The 14,658-nt window shown below is 41.5% G+C and overlaps 1 protein-coding gene across 1 annotated transcript in view; it reads right to left on the bottom strand.

The window, feature by feature from the left end:
• Nucleotides 1-14,658, bottom strand: part of DSCAM (DS cell adhesion molecule) — a 754,840-nt gene that overhangs the window by 262,418 nt on the left and 477,764 nt on the right. The gene's annotated exons all lie outside the window — the stretch shown is intronic.

Raw genomic sequence — 14,658 nt, 5'->3', positions numbered from 1 at the left:
CATGGCTTAATTTGTACTTTGGCAAACAAGCTTAATTTATTTCAACAAACTTTAAAAAATACCATAATCATTTTGAATAAAAATATTTCAGACTCTGTACTATTCATTGTGAAAGAGGCATTTGAGTCTGTGTTTTCCTTAGAAGCTTTTGAAAATGATGTGTACAAGAAAAGATTTCTCTCCTGTTTCACTAATACTACCACAACAATTACTATTCCCTCTTTAATGCATCCCATGCCTTGCTAATGGGTATACTTTAAGCCTGTTCAAGAGGAGATTACACTTTCATTGTTAAACATGCTTTTTTTAGGACTAATGCCCAACTAACAGCAAGTATTAATGAAAAAGACTTATTTTATGTTAGGATAATCATGTCTTCATTCTATACCCCTCAATTTTACACATGCCATGTGCATGACTTTAAATTATGGACTGTCCATGGCCAATGTCCTGAGTTGCTGAGATGTGTTGCTAATGAGGACAAGGTTATAGCCTTCAACCTGGCCAGCCATGGACACAGCCAAGCTCAGTCTGGAAATCTCTTTTCTGATTTAATCTCCCTGATAAGCTTCTGTTTACCTTCTTGCCTCAGGACCACTCCTGGATGATCTCACAGGGTGTCAAAGTCATAAAATGCTTAAAACTGAGCCAGAGAAGCCAACTTTGAATCCTACCATGGTTACTTCTTGGTTATGGGATCAAGGGCAAGTTATCAATATGCTCTTCCCATCGGCCTTATGGGGTTGTTATTCAGAGTCTCAAGTCGTAAAGAGGGAAACTTATTCAAAGATATTACTTTGCCCTTGGCCATAGGACTAGTTCACTAAAGAGTGAGGGCTCAGACTTTACCAATTTTATTTCAAAAGTTTGGAAATATACAAGGTTGTAAACCGAGATTACTATGCATGCAATAAATCAGTTATTATACCAGATGGTTTTATATGAAATAGTAGGGTATCTACAGTTTGTTCACTAAATCAATTATAGATACATTTCAATGATCAGGCTTGGGGAGATATAAGAGATCAAGCTGAGAAACATCTGAATGGAAACCATCCATCCATCCATTCATTCACTCGTTCATACAAGAAGTGCCTACTGAGTTCCTGATATACGTGTGACAACACCGTGTGTGCTGGCCACACAGCAATGACCATAACACCTTGGTCTCTGTTCAGTGGAGCTTTCAAGCATAGTCATAGGCAGCAGATGTCAACAGAGCATAGCCGTGGCCATCTGCTATTCCACATTATTATTACTCCTACTATATGCTTTCAAAAGCATTTGGGAGAAAGAACTCAGAACTGCAAATACAGCCAGAGTTAGACCGGTGAGTGAATAAATGGTTCCAGTTAGGTCTCACCAGAGAAACAAACAAACAAACAAAAATAGCTTAAGGTACCAGGTGCATTCGATGTCAAAACTGGTGACAGCTGACAGTTTGCTGATACTCAAGGTAAAGTTACAGCTGTGAATCTGCAACGAGTCAATCTGACACCAGGAGAAAAAGATCTCGGGATGAGGTTCTAGCTGGGGCTGGTTGAAACGATCAGGCTGGATTAGGCTGTGATTACTCATAGTTGACATTGGGTGGGGAAGTACCAACTTGTAGCAGACGTGCTCATGTTTCTCTAAATATTGCCCCAAACGGCATAAATGTTTATTACACGTGTACCTATTATTGACACTTAATAAACTACCATTTTTTTTTAAATAAAAAAGCAACTACATTTCCTCTTATTTAGTTCCTTACACATAGGAACCTGAGTGTCAGTCCACTGAGACAAATGTAGGCACTCAGGAGCTTGGTGCTCATTATCTGAATTGTAGATCTTTTCTTTCTTTCTTTCTTTCTTTCTTTCTTTCTTTCTTTCTTTCTTTCTTTCTTTCTTTCTTTTTTTTTTTTTTTTGAGGTAAGAACTTCGAAGCCAGACTACCTGTGTTTAAGTCCAGCTGTGCTACTAAATAAAGTTTTTAACCCCTTCTCTGTGCCTTCACTTCCTTATTTGTAGAAGGAGGGGGTTGCCGTCAGGTGTGAATGAGTTAGCACGGAGTTTATGAACTTCCAATTTTAGTATATGTACTGCCGACGTGAGCACTGGGGTCTACAAACATCCAAGGACACCTGAATCCATTGCTTAGCATTGGTTCTATTTTGTAAGCCTTTCAGATGAGGAAAAAGTAAAACAGTTAAGTTGAAAGGTCACTTGGCAAAGGAAAGGGCTCCATTTCTACCAGTTATAGTAGGGAGAGGAAAAATAGGACTGACTTTCTATTCTCCAGATCAAGAAAGGTTAGACAGCATATTTTTGATTTGCCTAATAAGAACACAATATGTAGGATGTAGACTGTCAGTGATTATTCATTATGAGGATTTCTACTTCTAAATTTTTTTAAATGTTTATTTATTTTTGACAGAGAGAGAGAGAGAGAGAGAGAGAGAGAGACAGAGCATGAGTGGGGGAGGGGCAGAGAGAGAGGGAGACACAGAATCCAGAGCAGGTTCCAGGCTCTGACCTGTCAGCACAGAGCCCGACGCAGGGCTCGAACTCACAAGCTGTGAGATCACGACCTGAGCCAAAGTCGGACGCTCAACTGACTGAGTCACCCAGGTGTCCCAAGGATGTCTACTTCTAAGAGCAAAAGAAAGTTCTAGAATAGAGACAGAGCAGGTACATGTTACTTTTAAGAACAGAGGCAAGAAGTAGCTACAGAGGAATCAGAATTTAAGAAGAATGCAAAAACAGATTCTATCATTTTAAAGCTTCTGGAATTCATTGGTTTATAGAACTCTAAGGGATGTAATTATAGTCCCGGGAGTAAATTTCAGAAACTTGAACCACAGAGAGACACTGCTGAAGACCTGTGCCTCCCATGCAGTGAAAGCAAGCTCCCAGAAGCCCACATGGTCACCCTCACCTGCAGTGCTCAAAGGATAATCTCTTGCTTTCAACACTGGTTTGGTTTTTTTTAATGTTTATTTATTTTTGAGAGGGAGTCACATGCAGAGTGTGAGTGGGGGGAGGGGCAGAGAGAGAGGGAGACACAGAATCCAAAGCGGGCTCCAGGCTCTGAGCTGTCAGCCTAGAGCCCGATGAGTGGCTCCATCCCACAAACCGTGAGATCACAACCTGAGCCGAAGCTGGACGCATGACCGACTGAGCCACCCCGGCATCCCTCAACACTGCATTTTGAACTATCATAACACTCTTAGCAATCTCATTCCTAGCCCAAACCTGGTGCTGAGAACACAGACACACTGATGCGGGCTCAGTGAGAAGGCAGAGTTGGCAAGCAAGGGGGTGAGGGACCAGGAATAAACTTTATAAAACATAGACACAAGAGTGCAAGATGCACAGCAGCTGGGGGACATTTTGAGCTGCGACAAACTGCCCTTCATCACCAGCATGGTCGCAATGAATACGCAATCATAGTACATACCTAAAGTTGCATACTCCGAATCGTAAGTTATAGTTAATAGATTAACTATAGCCAGCCAAGAATGTTGCACCCAGCAAAACCGTTATTCAAAAACTGAGGAGAGACAGACTTTCCCAGATAGACAAAACAGAGGGAGGTCACCAGGGCTGTCCTGCAGGAGATCCTAAAGGAAATATCAACTTGAAATATCAAGTTGAAATAAAAGGACACCTGGGGCTCCTGGGTGGCTCGGTCAGCTAAGCGTCTGACTTCGGCTAACGATCTCAAGGTTTGTGGGTTCAAGCCCCGCGTCAGGCTCTGTGCTGACAGCTCGGAGCCTGGAGCCTGGAGCCTGCTTCAGATTCTGTGTCTCCCTCTCTCTCTGCCCCTCCCCTGTGTGCACTGTCTCTCTCTCTCTCAAAAATAAATAAAAATGTTGGGGCGCCTGGGTGGCTGGGTCGGTTAAGCGTCCGACTTCGGCTCGGGTCATGATCTCACGGTCCGTGGGTTCGAGCCCCGCGTTGGGCTCTGTGCTGACCGCTCAGAGCCTGGGGCCTGTTTCGGATTCTGTGTCTCCCTCTCTCTCTGCCCCTCCCCTGTTCATGCTCTATCTCTCTCTGTCTCAAAAATAAATAAACGTTAAAAAAAAATTTAAAAAAAAATAAATAAAAATGTTAAAAAAAAATTTAAAAAGAGGACACTAGACTGCAACACATAGCCATATGGAAACATGCAGTTCTCTGGTAAAATTAAATCTACAGTATCTATAGAATACTGTATTTTGCAATTTTGATGTACAAGTCCACCTTTAATTCTTGTATAGAATTTATAACACAAAAGCATAAAATCTGTCAAACTCTGTTAATGGATATACAACATATAGAAACATAATTTAATATTAGTGACATAAAGTGTTGAGTGGTATATCTGTAAAGGAAAAAAATAATAAAATAAAATATTTTAAAATATATTTAGGAAAAAAAAACCACCCAAAAGAGTTAAAGATTTTCATGACAAAAAAGAGGATTTGGTTAGCGGGAAAAGTCATTTCCCCAGAATAACGTCAAAATCAGGTTTGTTATTTGTTTTACTTGCCACATCAGGATGTACTTTATAAAATGCAGACTAAACCATCAGACTGATTTGTGGATCATGACACTTTTCACCTCACTACATAGACTGCCTCTATTGCTTTAGCCATGAACACAAGTCTGCTGTATAAAATGCTTAAATTTTCTTAGAGGGCCCCAAATCTCTTGCTGTACACTTGTAAGTTATAAAATTAGAGGCAAAAAATAAACGAAGCGATTAAAAACTGCTCGCGATGACTTTGGTGGAGCCAAACCACCTGCTTGAGACACATCACTTGCTACATCTGGTCCATTAGATCACCTCTCAAGCTAAATTCTCTGAATCTTATTTGACAGTGAAAGGTGGTAATATGACGGGAACAGAAATGCGGAATGTGACCGACAACAGGTGTTGACCTAACCTGCCCTCACAAAGCATATAAATATCTGCTAAATGTCACTAATTACCAGGTTTGGTGACTTCATTCTCTGTACTGGTGGGGCTCCTCTCTCCCAGGCAGTTAGGAACCATCAAGTGCAACCAAATGTTAATTTATAGACACTCTTTCTAAAGTCAGGCTCATATATTTTTGTCTTGTCCCTCAAAAATTAGTTGTATAGTCTTCTTTATGCGGAAAAAAGAGCTGTTATTTTCTTCCCAGAGAGAAGTATGACATGAAAGATACATGGGTTGGGTGTTGGCCAATCTTGGGTGATTTGCAATGTTTTCCTCATCCACTTTCTTTAAGTCTGTGATTCAGTTTCTTCACGTGTAAGGTGATGATAAAGAGCACAATTCATGAGCGTTGGTGAGGGCTTCATGGAACACACAGGCACAGAGCCCCAGGGGTGCACAGAAGCTGCTCAATGAGCAAGCATCGCCCTTTCTTTCCTTTTCCTACCATTTTTTTGGCCCCAGGGCCCACAACTCACTGGGAAAAATCAAATATGTTACATGGATGTCGAGACGCATGGGGTTTGAGTTTGCACCGCCATATATAATTTGATCAAGTCCACATTCATCATCTCTTTTCTAGTTGTGCTGTAATGCCCCATGCCTCCAGACAGTCTCAGGTTGACAGCTTCTGGTCTCGGCTGCTCCAAGAGCCTACCTCAAGCCAGTCTTCTTGGTTACAACAATGAATATTCTCGTCTTCCCATGTCCTCTTCCCCGTTCTGTCCAACAAACTCTCTCTCCTTATCCTTCAAGAAGTTTTCTTATTTTATATCTTGCCTGTTTCACAAAGTCTCCAAAAACCGCATCTGCGGATCCTGTCCATTATGGAAATGCAAAGCCCATGGCTGATCTCTGGGAGCTCAGTCCTGATTACACATGCACTTGAGGTGCCCACATGCCCACTGGAGATGCCAGGACCAGCAAAGGCTTACCGCCCCGTACCGTCTGCTGAAATACAAGCTGTGACTCTAAAACGATGAGGCTGAGGAGCATGCGCCGTTGTGAGAGGAGCATGTCACTCAATTGTCTCTCCACTCCTAAGACTATTTGTCCGATTCTGCTACTTTACAACATGCTTTGGATTCCAAAACTGTAGATTCCTAGCCCCATGTGATGTAGTTCTCTGCTCTATTCGCACCACAAGATTACACTCTTCCTCTACCCGCTCCACGAGCCTGCTGCTAAGATCCTATAGAGGAAAGGGTCACAGTATGGCGCATGAGCATAGCAGTCTTTGCACATGCCTCTTCCCTTCAGTAGAATGACCCAGGAGGCAGAAGCTGTATCACGTTCATCCCTACTTCCCACATCTAGTGGAATAAATAACGTCTTGTACGTCTTAATTGCATAATGGTTTTGAAAAATATCTTTTCCAGGTGACAACATGTATTTACACTCCGGATGTTAGACAAGCCAGGAGTTAGGGAGTAGAAAGGAAAATAGATCCAATATACAATAACAATGAGATGATAAGGACAAAGGAGAGGCTTTGTTTCACAGTCTGATTAGCCTAAGGGCCCAGGACTTCTAATTCGAGGTTGTGCTGAGCCATCTCTACTCCTACTGGTAGGGCGAGTTGGGGAGATAAAGTCAAGATCTGGCCTCACTTATTCAGTTATGGCCATCTGGGCCAATGGAGCACTGCTATGTGAGCGTGATCTCCTGAGCCAGAGCTGCTCTGGACTCACCATAAGTTAGGCTGTCAGTCCTGGGCCCATGCCTGCCAGAGAAGGACAGGCAGGAGGCCGAGATTCAGGAGGGCAGGATGTGTAAGAAGGGCATTGTTGGGGCCAATAGATGCCAAAGAAACCAGAGGCTTCCAATTCACTGGAGACTGTGTGCCCCCTACTGACCCTACACTGGTGGAAACCTCATTCCTTGGCCGCCGGTCCTGGCCTTGCTTCCTTCCTGTTTCCCTGATGACCTCATCTGTCCCTCCACTCCAGATGTTAACTCCATGCTGCTGATTCCCCGATCTACATTTTCTTTTTCTCCCTAACTTTTCATTATATTTTATTTATTATTATTTATATTTTAGTTAGTTAACATACAGTACAATTTAGTTTCAGAAGTAGAATTCAGTGATTCATCATTTACACACAACACCCAGTGCTCATCCCAACAAGTGTCTCCTTAATGGCCATCACCCATCTAGCCCATCTCCCCACCAACCTCCCTCCATGAACCCTCAGTTTGTTCTCTAACATTAAGAGTCTCCTGTGGTTTGTTTCCCTCTCTTCTCTTTTTTCCCTCCACCCATATGTTCATCTTTTTTGTTTCTTAAATTCCACATATGAGTGAAGTCATATGATACTTGTCTTTCTCCAGCTGACTTATTTCTACATTTTCCAACCAAAAACTCCTTCACAAGCTTCATGCCTGCTTGTTTAAATGTCTGCTAATATTTTCATCTTGATGTCCCAGAAGCATCTCAAATCCAAAACCAAAAGTATCAGGTTTCCCTTAATCTAAGCTTCATGTTCAGTGTTTGTTCCTGTTAGCGCTTACAAAACCTCCCAGCTACAAGCTAGGATAACAAAAGCCTTCCTCGTTGTGCATTTCTCTTGATCTCCAGCCACGATCAGCAGGCTGCGGTGTCTCTTCTGCTTCACTTCTCAGTATCTCTTGGTCTGGCTCCTTTTCTTCCAAACACACCACCATCATCTTTTATTAAAACTTTTTCCATTGTGCCCTAACAGGTCTCCCTAATTTTTTAATCTTTCTGCACTGCAACTGATCTTACAGACCTCCACCATATTAATGTCCTAAAACATAGTTGTGAGCACGTCCCTCTGCCTTAATTCCTTCACTGCTTTTAGGATCAAGTAGAAGGTAACAGACACTGCAACTTGATGCTTGTCTCTGTGCTGACTCATGCTGCTTGCCTATACTGGGGATTCTTTGTTTCGGGCTGACTGACTCTGAACGTAGGGAACTATCCTCTGATCCCATTTCTGCCCCATGCCCCCCCAGGACCCCATTCCCACTCCTACCATCTTCTGCGGTGAACACTCAATTCCATTGCTAGCTGCTTCGGAGACTTTTTCAGGCTCCAGATCCCCTTTGAGACTCAAGTCAGTTTCTCTTGGAGACTTCTTCTTGACTCCAGGCTTCCCATCCCACCTTAGCACCAGAACTGGTTAGATGTCCATCTTCTCTGTCCCTAAAAGGCCTCCTGCATACACATTTCTTTGACGGTGTTGTGTTGAAATCAGTGTTTTCCTATTTGTCTATCCACTGCTCTCCCACGGCGAGCGGAAATATTTCTCATCCCGTGCTGCTCCCTTTTCAAGACATCTGGTACCTGCTGATGCGTAATGGTTATTTGTCTGCAGATCCTTCCACTGACTGCAGCCCATTCACAGTAAATGCACAGATATTCCCTGAATAAATTCAATAAGGCACAGGAATTGTGGTAGAGAGGGTCTCCTCTCTAAGGAAAGAAAAAAAAAACAAACCTCAAGGTAACCTGGCTATACGTGTACATGACAACATCCTTCACCACCATGTAACATGAGACCACTTAATCAGATTGCATGTTTGTGTGTTACCATATATGGGAGACGAAAAGTAAAAAAATGTATAAAAAACACGCCACATGGCATTCGGGGCTCAGTTCTTCGGGTAGGAACCCAACTGAGCCATGCCGGCACAAATGAAGTTGCTTCCTGGAAGAAAAAGGCCTCGGTGTCATGACTCTGTGTGAGAATCCTGCTACAGAATCAAAGAACTAAAGAGGTCCTCTGGCTTACAAATTATCTTGATGACAAAAGTCTAGTTCGATTATGCTATCATCATACACCATGATCCTTTTCATTTCTTATTTGAAATATTGGGCTAATGTCATCATAGAAAGTGGGAGCAATTTAAGGAAAAAATATTTTTAGGAAAAGCGTTTACGACGCACATCGATAGCTGTTTGGCATCTATTTAAGTGGTAGAAGTTGATGCACCCGGTGACACGTGGCTCAGATTCCTTTTCAAGAACGAATGTGTGCCCCGAGTGCTGGGAGTGATGTCAGGCAGCACCCTTCAGTTACCAGCCACTCTGAAGACTGTTCTGGCTGCAGAGATCCACCTCCCCAAGGACAGACTCTTTCTGGGGTGGCCTACGTCCAATGACTGGCTGAAAAGGACAATTCTGCCCAACTCATGATGGCTCTGAAAGTCCTTTTTTCTCCAGAGCTCCCTGCAGGGATGGTAAGGCTGTCATCAGCCTGCACCACAGCTCCTCTCCTCCCTGTGCCCAGTCCTTCTTCCTCTCCCTCCTTCAATAGTGCTGGTTATTGGGACACACCTTGATAAACACCATACACACTAAAACCTCTCTCTCTCAGAGACTGCTTCCTGGATAGCTGAATCTGCAGCAGTCTCACTCACCTACAGTGAAAATTGATCTACTATTAATAACAAAACCAAATCTGTATGTAACACTGCCAGTATATACTCCATCCATCCGTCCATCCGTCCATCCATCCACCTGTCCATCCGTCCACGTTGTTTTTATTCATTTCAGATTGCGACCAGAAGACAATTATCATGTATGCTGGGTTCTCTTTTAATGAGACCACTCTGTATTTGACTGAAAGTATCTTCCTTTCAGAATAGAATAGAAACATTCTGTCATTGATAGAAGCACAAGAAAATAAAATAGTTTAGAAGTGTAATTTTAAGATTGTTACTCATTACTTAAAACAATAGTCTGTGTTCCTTTGCTGGTTGGTTGGTTGGTATTCATTTCGGTATCCCAAGTTCAGCCAATGTTCAGAACTGAAATTTTGTCTATCCTAAGGGGTTATGGATACTCACAAGCTCACGAATATACGTCAAATAGAACTAAAATGAGTAAGAATTCAGTGCTAATAGTGGAATCAGTACTCAAGAACTCGCAAAAGCCTCAACTCAGAAATACAAGAAAGCATGGCAAATATAAATCAAAACACACATAGGTATGAGTGCCCAAGCATATCTACATACTACATATATTAGGTAAAGTGTTCCTAGCAGATGAGGCCTAAAGCAAAAGGTTCCTAAGCTGAGTACCTGCCAACAGAGTAGCTCAGTTGACATAAAAATAGGACAACTTTGGAATAGTGCAGACATAAGAGTAACTCTTGTACAATGATTTTTAAACAAGGTATTTTGGACTGCCAGATTGTGACAACCATAGAGCCATAAATGTGACAATGTAAGGAGATAGGTAAGAGAAATAACTTTTTTTTCCAAAAATTGCTTAAAATTACCAATTAAAGCCCATGAGAGTAGATACATGTAAAGCATTTCAGGAAGAAAAAACATCCTTAAGGCATAATGCGGAATCATAATGAAGAGAAACAGAAACTATTGTTCCCGTCAGCCAGGAAGATACAAATTAGACATAAAGGAAAGACAGACTGCTTGGAATTTGGGGATGTAAAAACACTACAACCAACTCTGAGAAGGACGGCAGCGTCTCCTTCCAAAGCACTTCTCAAGAAGAATAGGTCACCTATGCTATCATCAACCCGGGGCTGGAAGGAGCTGGGTGGTTTCCAGAGGAGATTCTAGATCCTAGTCGTGTGAGATGTTTCTTCCTGGAAGGTGTTTCATAGCCATAACCATATCATGCTGAAGTAAATAGTTCATTTGACATTTACAAATGATGAACAACTCGAGAATTCATGAGAATTTCTGTATTTTACAATGAAGAGTCACCTTGGACCGAGGAGGGTGTCAGGCTGCTTTTCCCCCAGTGAAGGGCAGCAACACATTTACACTTGGTAATAAAACTGAGTAGACTGCATCTCCAATATTTAAAGAAAAGCTATTTGAATCATCATGGCTTCAAGAAAATGGAAGTCTAGGGGCGCCTGCATGGTGCAGTTGGTTAAGCGTCCGACTCTTGATCTTGGCTTAGGACACGATCCCACAGTTCATGAGTTGAAGCCCCACATCAGTCTTTGTCCTGATGGTGTGGAGCCTACTTCGGGTTCTGTGTCTCCTCTCTGCCCCTCCCCCACATGTGCATGTACTCTCTCTCTCAAAAATAAAGAAACTTAAAAAAAAAAAAAAGAAAATGAAATCTAGCTCAGGTTTTACTAATCCAGATGGAGAAAAGACTCATCCAGGTGGATTGCAAGTACTTTGCTTTTGCTTATATAAATTATCCATGGAAGCAAAGCCATGTGGCTCTAAACAGAGGTGATGACAGTGAGGCTACATGACAAGGATTGGCAAGATTCGAAAGAGCACAGGCATTCATTTTAAAACTTAGCTCCTGTTCCTTTTTTTTCAAGCAGCTGTTTTATAATGATGGTCAGTCATCTGTTTACTTGAGGAGTATTTTCCATGACCCTGACTTAGAAAAGGTCACCCTTCTCCAGAAGCTTGGTTATTAATTATAACTGACTTCAAGTTGCTACATTTCTTGAGCAACAGGTCGAAATACATCATGGTGAAACAAGGGTATAAAAAGGTAGTTACACCATTGCAATGAAGCTGTAAGTCAATTAAATTTCTTTGACAAATTTCAGGGCACTGAACTAGTGATATAATGAAGGAGCAACATGGTTAAATGCCTGAAAATAGACAAACAGCATATTTGTTTTGGTAGTCTGTCCACACAATATCCACATCATCGTAAATTTGCAGAACTGATTACACAGACAGTTCTCCACGTAGTCAGACCAGATGTGTGTCCATGCATCAGTCTCTGGAACTCTCTGTGTCAATTTCTTCATGGTGAGGATTCACACTAGATGGGTATCAGCAGTGACATGTTCTGCGTCTTTGAGTGAAAGGTAGAGTAAAACCCTCTGGGTTTTGTTATCACTCACAGGCAACTTGAACAAGTCAGGTCTGCAGAACCAAGGTATGCTGTCCCCGCGCCTAGATTAATATACAACACAAGCAACTGATTCTTTCTTGAATAAATTAACAAATTCTGTGACTGAAGTGAATAGCTAGGGCAAAGAACTTCATCTGTATGGAAATACGATTGTGGCATATTTATGACCATTTAGCCTAAACAGATCATATCATAAATCTAATTACCAGTATTGGAGTGAGTCTATCTAGTTCTAAGTAAAAGCAGAGAACAGGAAATAGAGATTAAATGGAAAATATGGGGCTAACAATGTAATTAAAATCTAAAATAACCTTTGATATCAGATTAATTAAAATAAACATACAGGTGTTAAACATGTGTCAAAAGTCACACACGTACATGCATACGCACATGCACACACATACATGATTAAAACTTAGATCCAGGGCCGCCCGAGTGGCTCAGCTAGTTAAGAGTCCAACTTCAGCTCAAGTCATGATCTCATGATACGTGGGTTCAAGCCCCGTGTCGGGCTCTGTGCTGACAGCTCAGAGCCTGGAGCCCGCTTCCGATTCTGTGTCTCCCTATCTCTCTGCCCCTCTCCTGCTCATGCTCTGTCTCTCTCTCAAAAATGAACAAAAATTTAAAAAAATTGGATCCAAACATCATAAAACAAAAGACTAAAGAAAAACAGGAGTTAAAGATGAGAAAAGATCTCCTAGGAAAAATGTGAAACAAAGAAGGCAAGAAGAGGAACTTTTGAGTCATACAGTAGATAATTGAAGACAAAAAAAAAAAAAAAACAACCCAGAGATTATGACAGAAAATAGATAAATCAACAATTATACTTAGTAATATTAACACCCAGTTTAATAACTGATCAATGAAGGGGATAAAAAAAAGCTAGAGATGACACATAACACAACTATTAAATGTAATTGAACACATATACACAGATTTACGCCCAATACATGTTAAGAAGAAATATTTTTTTTTAATGGATAAGAGATCCACAAAGAAAGCATTACACATGTCACAAAACTAAGACTGTCTGTGATGACACCACCGTCGTATCTCAGTATATGGAGAAGAGTGGAAAGTATGGGTCATCTAGTTCATGGTATTAGAAAACCTGTCTCAATATACAGAGAAAGAAGAAACTGACACCCACTTCTGTTGTATCTACAGTTCTCAACGTGGACGAAAGACCTAAATGTGCACAGTGGAAATATAAACATAGAGTGAACACAGAAAATCGTGTAGGAATGGATCTTCCATGAGCTCAGGGGCTTCTGAATCAAGACCCCATGGAAGACAACTGAGAGGCAGCCGTGAAAAAGGTACTCACAACCATTTCTATGTAATAAGAGATTCAAATTTACATGGAAGAATTACAGCAAAGCAGGAAAAAATCGCAGGGAAAATGATGTCGAGGTGGGCCGAGGAAATTCAGAGATGGGATACCCAGATATCTCACAATGAAGAGTTTGATGCTCCACATCAGTAGTAATGGAATAAAAGCAGATTAAAATAAAATCCACAGGCATTAGATCTGCAACACTGTGAAAGGCAGATAATATCAAGCACTGGCACAGATATGGGGAAATGTGGACTCTTGTGTGTGGCTGGCAGCAGCCGAAAGTGTATTTTGGAGGGCGCTCTGCAGTCATTAGTGATACCAAGTTAATATCACACAGGGGCACATCTACTAGAATATTCATCGTAGCACGAGGCACAGTGTCAAAGGGCTGGGGGACAACAGCAAAAAGGTTTACTTTGCATGCTTTAATATACATTTATATGTCTATCTTTTGTTTTAAGTTTTTATTTAAAACCAATTTTTTTTTGTTTATTTATTTTTGAGAGAGACAGCGTGAGCGGAGGAGGGGCAGAGAGAGAGGGAGACACAGGATCGGAAGCAGGTTCCAGGCTCTGAGCTGTCAGCACAGAGCCGGACACGGGGCTCAAACTCACACACTGTGAGATCGTGACCTGTGCTGAAGTCAGATGTTTAACCAACTGAGCTACCCAGGCGCCCCCATTTATATGTCTATCTTAATAAGGGCATTAAAAAGTAGATTTAAAATAAGTATATTAAGTACACACAAAAATAAATACACACATAAATACTCAGTAGGCAGCTTCCGGGGAGGTGGGGGTCAGCTGTTCGGTGCCACCCTGGAGGGAATAATGGGACCAGAGAAAAAGGGAACAGCGAGAGGAGGCAGATTTGTATCCGACAGGAGGAAGAACTACGGTGATCGTGGGCTGTGCAGAATCAGGACGGGCTCAGAGCTTAGGGTGGGGCACTGCACAAGTCTGTGCAGACAGAGTCGGGAAAAATGCAGGTTCCGTCCAGGGCAAGGTGAGTATCACACGGTAGTCTCATCTAGGTGAACTCCACATTCACTAATATCCCTAAGGCTTTACCTTTGTATCATCTATTTATGCATATGCAGGCATCTCTTATATATACTCAAATATGTCTATCTATATATGAATATAGTGTGTGTGTATATATATATATTTAATAATCTTAAATAATTTTAATTTTTAAATAACCTCCTTTCTGTGCTTCATGCCCAGCAGAGAGCCCAATTCAGGTCTTGAATTCATGACCCTGTGATCAAGACCTGACCTGAGCTGAATTGGAAGCTTCACTGACTAAGCCACCCAGGCACCCAATGCATATAAATATAAATATTTATACATGATTTTAACCCATGCATATATTTTATGTTTATATATAAGTATAAATAAAATACGCAAGCATTATTTATGTTATATATCACATGTGCACAAAGTTATATAGTTATAATATGTACCAATCCACATGAAAGATCCCACTGCATGATTTTCAATAATTGAGAGGTGGGTTTTTTTTTTCCTGACTTAAAATATTATCA

This window comes from Panthera leo, chromosome C2 (genome assembly GCF_018350215.1).
Source record: "Panthera leo isolate Ple1 chromosome C2, P.leo_Ple1_pat1.1, whole genome shotgun sequence".
In the NCBI taxonomy this organism is placed as follows: domain Eukaryota; kingdom Metazoa; phylum Chordata; class Mammalia; order Carnivora; family Felidae; genus Panthera; species Panthera leo.
This window is presented reverse-complemented; position numbering and strand designations above follow the sequence as displayed.